The following is a 13,205-nucleotide window of genomic DNA, read 5'->3' on the forward strand; positions in this document are numbered from 1 at the left end:
AAATGGTATGGACCTAACAAAAGCAGAAATATTAAGAATAAGTGGCAAGAATACACAGAAAAAAACTGTATAAAAAAATCTTAATGACCCAGATTACTACTATGGTGTGACCACCCACCAAGAGCCAGACATTGTGGAGTAAGAAGTCAAGTGGGCCTTAGGAAGCATTACTACAAAGCTACTGGAGATGATGGAATTCCAGCTAAGCTTTTTCAAATGCTAAAAGATGAGACTGTTAACGTGCTGCACCCAATATGCCAGCAAATTTGGAAAACTCAGCAGGGGCCATGGGACTGGAAAAGTCCAATTTTCCTTCCAATCCCAAGGAAAAGCAATGCCAAAGAATGTTCAAACTACTTCACAATTGCACTTATTTCACAAGATAGCAAAGTAATGCTCAAAATTCTTTAAGCAAGGCTTTAACAGAATGTGAACCTAGAAATTCCAGATGTTCAAGCTGGATTTAGAAAAGGCAGAGGAACTAGAGATCAAATTGCCCTCATCTGCTGGATTATCGAAAAAGCAAGAGAGTTCCAGAAAAACATCTACTTCTGCTGCATTGACTATGCTAAAGCCTTTGACTGTGAATGTGTTAGTCTGTCAGTCATGTCTGACTCTTTGCAACCCTATGGACTATAGCCCACCAGGCACCTCTGCCGATGGGATTCTCAAGTCAAGAATACTGGAGTGGGTTGCCATTGCCTTCTCCAGGAGATCTTTCCAATGCAGGGATTGAACCTAGATCTCCCACATTGCAGACAGATTCTTTACCATCTGACCACAAGGGAAGCCAGCTAGAGTAAAATAAAAGGGTTCAATACTAAAGTAACTGAACGCTAAAATATTAGAAATCATACAGATGATAGTTCACTATCACAAAAGTCTAGTGGGGAGATGGAGAAAATATTTCCAATTAAGTGACTGAAGCAATTTGTCTTTTTTTTTTTTCTTCCTAAAAATCTTTATCTGTCCTCTGGTATTTAAGAGATGGATCTTCATGATTGTCTTGATTTACAGTCTGGTTCTTGCAAAGTATAGCACCAGGAATCCAAAAAGTGATGTATAGCATTTCCTTGTTAGGGACTGCATTTCTTACTAGGTGAACTGAACTACATGCCTCCAAGAAGATGCCTACACAGTTTCAGTTTATTGCCGAACATGCCTAGCTGGATTAGCACCTTTGGAAAAGCTGTAACAGCACACAATGGGAAGGAGTTCACTGCCACATGGCTGTCCACCTAAGAGTGCTTTGAAAGAGGTGAAAAACTCAATAGGCTTTGCTGGCAAATTCATCAAATCCATGACAATGTGCACAGAGTATTTTCTTTGTTTTGACAGTGGTCCCAACTGCTGCATTAACTCTTCTCTGACTGGTCCTTGCAGGAAGTCTTTCCCATCCAAGTTAAAGGCTTTTACCTTTTGGTCCACAATTTTGTAATTAATTACAAAAATTTGCAGTAGCCATTTATGAGATTCAGGATTGAGATTATTAGCAAACACAGTGCAGTTTTTCTTTGCTGCTGGAATGGCAAAGGGCCCAACCCACCCCAGGAAAAACATCAAATAGAACATTCCCCAGATTGGAGAAGTTCTGTGATATGGCTGTGTTCTGCGGAGAGATGAGGATTCCAACAGACTTTTGAAAAATCAAATTCACAGGTGTAATTGCTTTTTCACACCTTGGTCATCATATTCTCCTCTCCAGATAGTACATCCAGTTGGAAATTTTGGTAGATATTATCAATATTATTAATTTGTAATGATCAAAACAAACTATGGAAAATTCTTCAAGAGACAGGAATACCAGACCTCTTTACCTACTTCTGAGAAGTATGCAGGTTAAGAAGCAACAGTTAGAACCAGATATGGAACAATGGACTGGTTCCAAATTGGGAAAGGAGTATATCAAGACTGTATATTGTCACCGTACTTATTTAACCTATATGTAGAATACATCATGAGAAACACCAGGCTGGGTGAAGCACAAGCTGGAATCAAGATTGCTGGGAGAAATATCAATAACCTCAGATATGCAGATGACACCACCCTTATGGCAGAAAGTGAAGAGGAACTAAAGAGTCTCTAGATCAAAGTGAAAGAGGAGAGTGAAAAGGCTAGCTTAAAATTCAACATTCAAAAAACAAATATCATGGCATCCAGTCCCATCACTTCATGGCAAATAGACGGGGAAACAATGGAAACAGTGTCAAACTTTATTTTTCTGGGCTCCAAAATCACTGCAGATGGTGACTGCAGCCATGAAATTAAAAGACACTTGTTCTTTGGAAGAAAAGCTATGACCAACCTAGACAGCATATTGAAAAGCAGATACATTATTTTGCCAACAATGGTCCCTCTAGCAAAGCTATGGTTTTTCCAGTAGTCATGTATGGATGTGAGAGCTGGACCATAAAGAAAGCTGAGTGCTAAAGAATTGATGCTTTTGAACTGTAGTGTTGAGGAAGACTCTTGAGAGTCCCTTGGACTGCAAGGAGATCAAACCAGTCAATCCTAAAGGAAAACAACCCTGAATATTCATTAGAAGGATTGATGTTGAAGCTGAAGATCCAATACTTTGGCCACCTGATGCAAAGAACTGATTGATTAGAAAAGACCCTGATGCTAGGAAAATTGAAGGCAGGAGAAGGGGACAATAGAGGATAAGATGGTGGGATGGCATCACCAACTTGATCAATATGACTTTGAGCAAGCTCCAGTAGTTGGTGAAGGACAGAGAAGGCTGGCATGCTCTAATCCATGGGGTCACAAAGAGTCAGATACCTCTGTGTAGCTGAGATGAATTGAATGCAAGGTTTATCCTAGAGAATTTTCCATGTTAGCAGAATGACTATTGAGAAGAATTCATATTCTGATGTTGGAGGGAGTGTTCTCTAAATATTTGTCTATAAAGAAGGCTGGGCACTGAAGAACTGATGCCATTGAATTGTGGTGCTGGAGAAGACTCTTGAGAGTTTCTTGGACTGCAAGATCAAACCAGTCAATCCTAAAGTAAATCAACACTTAATAGAAGGACCAATGCTAAAGCTTAAGCACCAATACTTTGGCTTCCTGATGTGAAGAGCTGACTCATTGTAAAGGACTGTGATGTTGGGAAAGATTGAGGGCATGTGGAGAAGCGGGTGACAGAGGATGAGATGGTTGGATGGCATCACTGACTCAATGGACATGAGTTTGAGCAAACTCTAAGAGATAGTGAAGGACAGGAAAGTTTGGCATGCTGCAGTCCATGGAGTTGCAGAGTCAGACATGACTTAGTGACTGAACAATTTGGTTTATAATATTGCTCACATATTCTATTTCTCTGTTGAACTGCTGTATTGTTGTTTTATCCATTATCAAAAATTAAGTATTGAAGCTTCAGATTTTTATGATTGAATTATCTATTTCTCCCTTTAACTGTGTCAGTTTTTACTTCATGTGTTTTGGGGCTCCGTTGATAGGTGTATATATGTTTATAATTCTCATATTTTTCTAATTATAAATTAACCCTCAATAAGGATAAAATGTTTCTGTGTATGTATGCATGCTCAGTCATGTTCAACGTTTTGTGACCCCATGGACTGCCGCCCGCCAGGCTCCTCTGCCCTGGAATTTTTCAGGCACGAATACTGGAATAGGTTGTCATTTCCTACACTAGTGTTTCTATTTCTCCTGTAATTATTTTCACCTCCGAGTATATTTTGCCTGATTTTAGTACAACTAGTTCATCTCTCTTTGACTATCATTTTCATGTAAATGTTTCCATCCTTTTCTTATTAATCTATTTATGTCTTTGAATAAAAGTATGCATCCTGTAGCTAGTATATTTATTCTACCAACATCTGTCTTTTGATTGAGGTGTTTAATCCACTTGGATTTGATATAATTACTGGTAAGGCAGGGTTTATATTTGTCCTTTTGCTGCTTGCTTCCTTATGTCTTGTGCTTTTTACTTTTTCCTTGTTCCTTGATTTCTATCTTTTATTTTTGTTAAATATATATTCTCTTGTTGTGTTAGTCACTCAGTTGTGTCTGACTCTTTGCAACCCCATGGACTATAGCCAACCAAGCTACTCTGTCCATGAAATTTTCTAGGCAGAAATACTGGAGTGGGTTGCCATTCCCTTCTCCAGGGGATTCTTCCCAACTCAGGGGCCGAACCTGGGTCTGCTCCATTGTAGACAGGTTCTTTACTATCTGAACTATAAGAAAGCCCACATGTTCTCTAGCGTATCTTTTTAATTTCATTGTTGGTTGTTTCACCATATTTATTTCAGATATTTTTGTAGTGTTTGCTCTGAAAATTACAATTAGCTCCTTAATGTGAAATAATCTAGTTGATTCATGCCAATTTAATTTCAATACTGTGCAAAAACGTCTGTCTAAAATACCCCTATTTCCTCTTCCTCCTTTGCAAAAATGTACATCTGTATAAATGATAGGCCCATTAATGCAGCTTTATATTTATTGATATTCAGTTGTCTTTGAAAACAGATTGGAGAGGAAAAGAATTACAAAATAATGCATGTATATTGCCTTTCATAATGGCTACACAGTTACCATCACCAATAGTATTTTCACACTTCCTTTCATTCTTTATACATGATTTCCTGTACTTCTTTGAATTTATTTACAATAGCTTATTTAAAATCTTTTTCTGCTAAGTCCAAAATCTGGTGCCCCTGAGGGCCTTTTTCTATTAGCTGTTTCTTTCAGCTAATACAAAGTGTATGTGGACTTCCCTGTTGCTTCTAATGCCTTGTATTTTGTTGCCGTTGTTGTTGTTACAAACAAATAGACTTGTTTGTAATAACTCTGGTATTAGATCCATCCACTTCCCACTGAGCTAAGCTCTGAATCATTCAAATAACCACCTATTTCCCAGGGAAATAGGTCTGAAATAGGTCTGAAAGTTCAGACAAAATATTGACTCTGTACTGGGGATGATGCTTTAACAGAGCTCCACAAGCAGTTCAGTCTTTTTGTTCTCTGCAATGGCTGCTGGCTTTTACCTCCTACACTTCTAAGGTGAGAAGGGAATGGAAGGAGAGGAGATTAGCCCTAAACTCAAATATTACAGATCCCACCGTCTTACCAAAGTTCAGCAACCTCTCCTGTATAGACAATTTTTAGTTCATTCTGTGGCTTTGGCCAATTAACAGACTTCTGAAATGATTGGCTGTAGTTGTTTTGCTTATATTTTATTGTTATGGCAAAACCAATACAATATTGTAAAGTAATTAACCTTCAATTAAAATAAATAAAATAAAAAAATTATTTAAAAAAAAAAAAAAGCAAAGTGAGTTCATCAAAGTCCTCTCCCTGCCAAAGAGGTTAATCCTCCCCAGATTAACATCTATTTTAAAGTGTATATCTCTAAGTATACCTCAGTCATGGTGCAAAGTCTGAACACTAGAAAACACAGTTAAATGAGATGCTGACATTTTCATAAAGCCTGTGATCATTCAGAATAAAGAAAATCTGCACAGCTAAGTAATATAGTTAACAAGGAAAAACGAAGATACATGGACAGAATTTCTTCGCTTTTATTGGCATTCAGTTCAAGTCCATAAAAAGATAGAAATGAAAGAGGTCTTAAAAGGGATATTACATACTAATCCCAAGTAAGATTTATCGGATGGGGGAGCCAGCAGCCACTTTGGTATCTTAACTTATTTTCCAATTTTACAATTCATAAAACACTCACCAAAGCATGACACCAGTTTGGAGTTCAAGCATGGTGCATTTTATGTTGCAAGATCCATTAAAAGTAATAATTTGTAAGATCTTCAATAAAAAAGTGTGCATTTTTTTTTCAAAGAATACTTCAAAGAGGGAAGCAGGACTCCTTAATCCAATTTTATGTGAAAAGTAATCTCTTTCTCATCTGGGGTCTTCTCTCTTCTGTGATTGTGGTTGAAGCTGGAGGACTAGGACAGAATGAATGGCATCTCTTCATGGTAGCAGTTCTTTTCCACAAGTATGAAATGACAATCTGGCTTTCCCTCAGGAGAAAGCAGTAAATCTCAAACTCTGGTCAGGAATGACAGGGACTTTGGTCATGAACTCATTCTGCTCAGGATTACCTTCTCTGCCTAGTTTTTTCCTTCACTCTCCAAAGTCCAGAGTATGAACAGAGCAGTTTGACAAGATTCATTTATTTTGCGTCATCAGCCTACTGACCTTCCTTCCTCTATGAAAAGTAAAATTCTAATGTAAAAAGGCAGTGCCAGAAGGATGGAATGGAAATGTCCCAGCTGGTTACTAACCAGGTCTGTGAACTTCAGTTTTGTTCTTCCTAAGCCTCACTCCCCTCATCTATAAACTGTTTGTCCCACCTGGTTTTATTAGATTATCAAATGAGATCATGCATACTTAAAACAACATTAAATACAACTCTCAATAAAATGTTTTGATGCTCATAGGATTAACACAATTCTACTGAAAGAATCTTGAAAAAAAAGAATCTTTAATGTTTAATTCACTGTATTGCATTAATTCCAAACTTACTATAAGCAATGATCATTCTCTACCCTATCTGGCATTTTTAACACTTTTAATTATTGTTTATTTAAGACATTAAAACAAAATTACACTGAAATGATTAACACTGCTTTGTAGGAATTCCAGTATAAGATCACTTATAAGTTTCACAAAATCAGGCTGGCAACATGGGATCTGTGAGAGCAGGACATTTAACTAGATTCCACCTCCCCACAGCTTGTTTTGGGAGAAGAGACCTGTGGGTCATTTGATATAAATGATATTTGATGTAAATGGACTTTATTCACAATTATTTTAGGAAAAAACAGAAAGACTGTCTCAGTTTATAAATCAATGATAAGTAAAGAACTAGTCAAGACTCTGCTCAATATTATGCAACAACCTAAATGGGGGAAATTTTGAAAAAAGATACACATATACTGAATCACCTTGGTGTATACTTGAAACTATCACAACATTGTTAATCAACTATACTCTAATGTAAAATAAAAAGTTAAAAAAAAATTGAAATAAAAATGCTACGCCCTGCACATATCACTTTTCTCTGTGACCCACTTCTGTTTGAAATCTTCAATCATCCTTCTGAGGAAATATGTGTAAATCATAAGATTCTTATGTCACGGGATTTGTTTTTCAATCTTCAAATATGTACTGCATGTCTACAAAGGTCCATACAATCCACTCTTCAAGGTGGTGGTGGTGATGCAAAGCAAACTAGATGAGGTCTAGAAGAGTACGAGGGTGGTAAATAAAGGTATGGATTCTCAATGCTATGTTTATCTTTCATATTTGTTCTGTTCTTCCAAAAATAAAACTGTCCATGCTACATTTGCTTATCTCTTTCAATACTTAAAAAGACTAAGGATATTTGAAATGAATCTGCATAAGTTCACAGTATAGTTACAGTATCATTCAAATCACCCTCCTCCACCCTCTATCCACTCCACCCTGCCCTAGGTCTCCATGCAGAAATTATGTCTCACCGCCCCTGTCTTTTCTTAGTCTTTTTTATCGTATGTCTCTCACAACCTTTATCCTAGTCCTTTATCTTCTGTTAAAATATTGTATGAATCTGTTTTGTCCTCTGTGGTTTCTTATAATCTCCTGGAATGCAGAGTCCATATCTGATTCAATTTATTCAATCCCATAACTTCCAATTTATACGTGAGTGATATATATCAGAATAATTCTTCCCATGACACTTGGAACATTGCCTGGAACATAATAGGTGTTCAATAAATATTAAGTCCAATGAATGATTGCATGATGTCTGGCTAAATTGAAGGACAATCCATATATAAATATAAGATGTAATTTTTAGTGCCCTTGGCAGTTTTGAAGACTGGAATAATGACTTTTGCCTTTTAAAATATCTATTTTTTTCCAAAGAAGAGACAAGAGAGAAATTTGTAAGTCTCCTTTTGGACTCCAGATGCATAGTGAATACAAGAAACCTATAATTAAAGTAATAAGATATTTGAAAAATCAATGCCCTTACCAGAATGTTAGGTCATTTTGTAAAATTTAAGTCTATGGACAAAACCTGAGATTTTACAGCTGTTATCTAGGTGTTGGGTCAAGTAAGAAAATTAGTTTAGAACAGGCTTTTGGACTCTGTGGGAGAGGGAGAGGATGGGATGATTTGGAAGAATGGCATTGAAACATGTATAATATCATATATGAAACTTATTGCCAGTCCAGGTCCGATGCATGATACTGGATGCTTGGGGCTGGTGCACTGGGACAACCCAGAGAGGTGGTATGGGGAGGGAGGAGGGAGAGGGGTTCAGGATGGGGACCACGTGTATACCTGTGGCAGATTCATGTTGATGTATGGCAAAACCAATACAATATTGTAAAGTAATTTACCTCCAATTAAAATAAATAAATTTTAAAAATAAAATGAAAAAGGTCAAAAAAAAAGAAAGTTAAATAAGAATTGCTTAGACTCCAATGACAGTCAAAAGCACAAGCCAATTTCACAGTTGCATTCAGAGAGAATGAAAGCTTCTCAATTCAGTACACACTTAACACTAGATTTTTTAAAAAATTTCTTTTATTTTACTTTAAAATTTTTTCAGACATGATTTTTGGGGGCTCCAAAATCACTGCAGATGGTGACTGCAGCCATGAAATTAAAAGATGCTTACTCCTTGGAAGAAAAGTTATGACCAACCTCGATAGCATATTCAAAAACATTTGCCGACTAAGGTCCATCTAGTCGAGGCTATGGTTTTTCCAGTGGTCATGTATGGATGTGAGAGTTGGACTGTGAAGAAAGCTGAGCGCCGAAGAATTGATGCTTTTGAACTGTGGTGTTGGAGAAGACTCTTGAGCATTCCTTGGACTGCAAGGAGATCCAACCAGTCCATTCTGAAGGAGATCAGCCCTGGGATTTCTTTGGAAGGAATGATGTTAAAGCTGAAACTCCAGTACTTTGGCCACCTCATGCGAAGAGTTGACCCATTGTAAAAGACTGATGTTGGGAAGGATTGAGGGCAGGAGGAGAAGGGGACGACAGAGGGTGAGATGGCTGGATGGCATCACTGACTCGATGGACGTGAATCTGAGTGAACTCCGGGATTTGGTGATGGATAGGGAAGTCTGGAGTGCTGCAGTTCATGGGGTCGCAAAGAGTCGGACACGACTGAGCGACTGAACTGAACTGAACTGAACTGATAATTGATTTACAATATTTTATTAGTTTCAGATATATAACAGTAATTCCATATGTTTATGGATTACTTTCTATTTAGAGTTTTTTTTCTTTAAATTTATTTATTTATTTTTTAATTACTTATTTTATCTTCTCAGTGTGGAATGTTTTATGACTTTGAAGTTTCATGAAATGAAGTTATTATGTTATTGCTGACTAGCTTGAGCTCCATGAAGCTGGTATGCTAGAAACAAATTAAAGTGTTTTTTTTTTTTTGATGAAATATTTTTTTTCTTTTATTTTTTATTTTTTAAATTTAAATTTATTTATTTTAATTTTAGGCTAATTACAATATTGTATTTGTTTTTAATGGAGACTTTTCTACTCAAATTTGTTTTCTTCTACTTATTAAAATGACAATCATCTGCAATTCTAATAAGTCCTTCACTGTTCACTTCATTGTTGTTTTTGAAAAAAAAATTCATTTTAGTTTTCTTAAATAGAAGACATTGGCTTAGGGTTTTTCTGTTATTATTTTAAAATTTAGGGTTCAGGTTTTTCCCCAGCCTGATTAAGATATAAAAATTGCAAATATTTAATATGTACAATGTGTCATTTTGATATAAGTAACCTTGGTGTGCTGATTATATCACAATCAGGCTAATTAACATAGTTAATTACCTCCCTTCACATAGTTACCATTTATCTATGTGTATGTGCATACACACTTAAAATAACTCTTAGCAAATTTCAGGTATACAATATAGTATTATTAATTATATTTACCATGCTGTAAATTAGATTTCTAGAGCTTATTCATCTTATAACTGAACGTGTGTAACTTTGACCCACATCTTCCCATCCTTACCATTTTCCAGGTCCTGGCAACCACTGTTCTGCTGTAGGTCTGACTGTTTTAGATTCTTCATGTAAGTGCTACCACATAATATTTGTCTTTCTGTGTCTGACAGTTTAAAATAATATCTTCTAAATATCACAATGTGGATGAATAATATTGTCTAAATTTATCCACAAATGGTAAAATTTCCTTTTCTTTTAAGGCTGTATTATATTGAGAGGGAAAAAGAGAGATAGAGATTTACTTATCTACCTATCCAACTGTGTATCACAATTTCTTTATCCATTCAGTCATCAACAGATATGAAGATCATTTCCATGTTCGGTCATGGTGAATAGTGCCATAACAAAAATAGCATCTTTTAATAAGTGTGGAGTTTGTTGTTGTTGTTTTATTTTTGCTTCACAGACATCTTCTTCGTGTCCTTCCCATTAAGATCAAATGTCTTCTGTGTATGGTTGTAGAAAGCTAAACACCCACCATCAACTCTGCAGTGAGTCCAATGTCATTCATTTTTCAACCTAAATCTGAATAGATTATTGGTGGGAAGTAGATTCAATTACATACCAGAAAATATAGAAATTAATTTATATCTCCTATGATTTTGTTTTAGTTTTTCTTGACGGTATCTCATTTTTGTCACCAGGAAATAAAGAATATCTGAAGGAAACAGTAGGCCACAGCAGAGTCTAGTGAGAAGGGTGTCCTTATGTTGGGATGACCCAGTGTGCGTAACTGAGCCCAAGAAGTTGTTTTTTAGTTGCTCAGCCATGCCCAGCTCTTCGCAACCCCAAGGACTGCAGCACACCAGGCTTTCTTGTCCATCACCAACTCCCAAAGCTTGCTCAGCTCATGTCCATCGAGTTGTGGATGTCATCCAACCATCTCACCCTCTGTCGTCCCTTTCTGCTCCTGCCTTCTATCTCCCCTGGCATCAGAATTTTTTCCAGTGAGTTGGTTCTTCGCATCAGGTGGCCAAAGTATTGGAGCTTCAGCTTCAGCATCAGTCCTTCCAATGAATATTCAGGGTTAATTTCCTTTAGGGTTAACTGGTTTGATCTTCTTGCAGTCCAAGGGACTCTCAAGAGTCTTCTCCAATACCACAGTTTAAAAGCATCAATTCTTCAGTGCTCAGCTGTCTTTATGGTCCAACTCTCACATCTGTACATGACTACTGGAAAAACCATAGCTTTCATTACATGGACCTTTGCTACAGAGTAATCTCTCAGCTTTTAATATGCTGTCTAGGTTTGTCATAGCTTTTCTTCCAAGGAGCAAGCATCTTCCAAGGAAGCAGGTAAAGTTGTCTGGTATTCCTGTCTCTTAATGAATTTTCCACAGTTTGTTGCGATCCACACAGTCAAAGGCTTTAGTGTAGTCAGTGAAGCAGAAGTAAAAATTTTTTTTTTCTGGAATTCTCTTGCTTTTTCTATGATATAGTGGAGCCCAAGCAGACTAAGGAGAAAATTCAGGCATGGAAGTGGCCTAGTGTTAGTCCTCAAAAACACAGAAAGGGACTTCCAAGTGAGTCTCACATGGGATGTCAGAGTCCAACTAGATGAGGAGGGTATGCGTGGGGTTGGCCTTGTGTAGGGTTTTCTAACTCAGCCAGAATGAGAATACCCATAAGAGGGCATGGCTAGGTATGGGAGTTCAGAGCCCCATTGGGAGAAGAATATGGTGTCCCACGTAAGAGAGTGAGTGGCAACAGCAATGAGGTTACATATATATTCGGGGTTGGTCAAATCAGCACTGTTTTTTGATGCCCAGCAGTGTGCTCTTTGTGACCCCGTGGACTGTTGCCTGCCAGGCTCCTCTGTCTGTGGAATCTCCAACAACTGGAGCAGGTTGCCATTTCCTACTCCAGGGGATCTTCCTGATCCAGTGATCAAACCTGCATCTCTTTTCTCCAGTATTGGCAGATGGATTTTTCACCACTAACACCACCTGGGCATTAGTACATAAACTAAGGAAAACAGAGCCAAGTTTCTCACTGTTGGAGAGAGGAGTCACACATATGGAAAGGGAGAAAATTAGTATGAATCCTGCAATGTTGGGTTGAAATTATTCTAAAGAAAGGTGACATCTTGATAGCAATGAGAAGATCGAGCACCCAGATTTTGTTTCTAAATTCCAGTCTCCACTTAAAAGGGATCAGGAATCTTTGAAGAAATGGCAGATTGCAAGACTGAAAAGGCAAGTATAAATTAAAATGCTGTACAAATTAAAATGCTGCACTTCCTAGTCAGATGTAATGCAATGTCATATTTGTGATATTTCTGCCAAAGATGTACAAATTGAATCAAATTGTGAGGAAACATCAAACAAATCCAATTTGAGAGGCATTCTACAAATTAATTGGTCCATACTCTTAAAAGTGACAAGATCTTGAAATTCAAGGAAACAGAAGCTTTTCCAGATGAAAAAGAATAAAGAATCATGACAACTAAATACAATATCTGCTTCTGAAATAGATCCTTTTACTAAAAGTTACATTATTGGGACAGTTGCATAAACTTGATTGAGATTGAAGGAATAGAGAGAAGTAATGGATGGATGTTAACTTCTCTGATTTTTATCACTGCACCGTAGCAATGTAGGAAAATATACTTATTTGTAGGAAACACACATACTAACACATTCAGTTCTTTGTATTGTATTGTACTAGTAGTTACTCTGTCAGTGTGGGACTGCTCCAAAACAAAAACAAATTAAATCAAAATCAAACTGAATGCACATATCCTTTGAGCAATCCTACTTCTAGAAATCTATGGAGATGCTCACGTAGGAGTATCAGGGTATTGGCATAAATATACTCATGCTAACATTGTTTATAATATGGAAAATTTGGAGAGTCTAATCTTGAACAACAGAAGGAGTGGTAAATTGTGGTCAGGTCACGCCATACAATATCACAGAGCTATCAGGACAGGGTTGATCTCTATGTATATATAGACGGGAAAATTGTTCGGGACATATTGTTGAGTGAAAAAATTGCAAAATGAAAAACAACATATACATTATAATTTAATTTTCATTGAAAAACAACTCTAAAACAACCAAAACTAAATGCAAATTATTTAAAGGTACATGATCAAATTAATTTGCAGTATATATCCACATATATTTCCACATATATAAATAAGGTATATATCCACATATGCTTTAGTAATCCCAGATCATTCT

At 36.8% G+C, this 13,205-nt stretch overlaps 1 pseudogene; it reads right to left on the bottom strand.

Moving 5' to 3' along the window:
• Nucleotides 1-905: 905 nt before the first annotated feature.
• Nucleotides 906-1,751, bottom strand: LOC101122093 (tRNA (guanine(37)-N1)-methyltransferase-like; annotated as a pseudogene).
• Between the last annotated feature and the right edge of the window lie 11,454 nt (nucleotides 1,752-13,205).

The sequence above is a fragment of the Ovis aries genome, chromosome 3 (genome assembly GCF_016772045.2).
Source record: "Ovis aries strain OAR_USU_Benz2616 breed Rambouillet chromosome 3, ARS-UI_Ramb_v3.0, whole genome shotgun sequence".
NCBI classification, from domain to species: domain Eukaryota; kingdom Metazoa; phylum Chordata; class Mammalia; order Artiodactyla; family Bovidae; genus Ovis; species Ovis aries.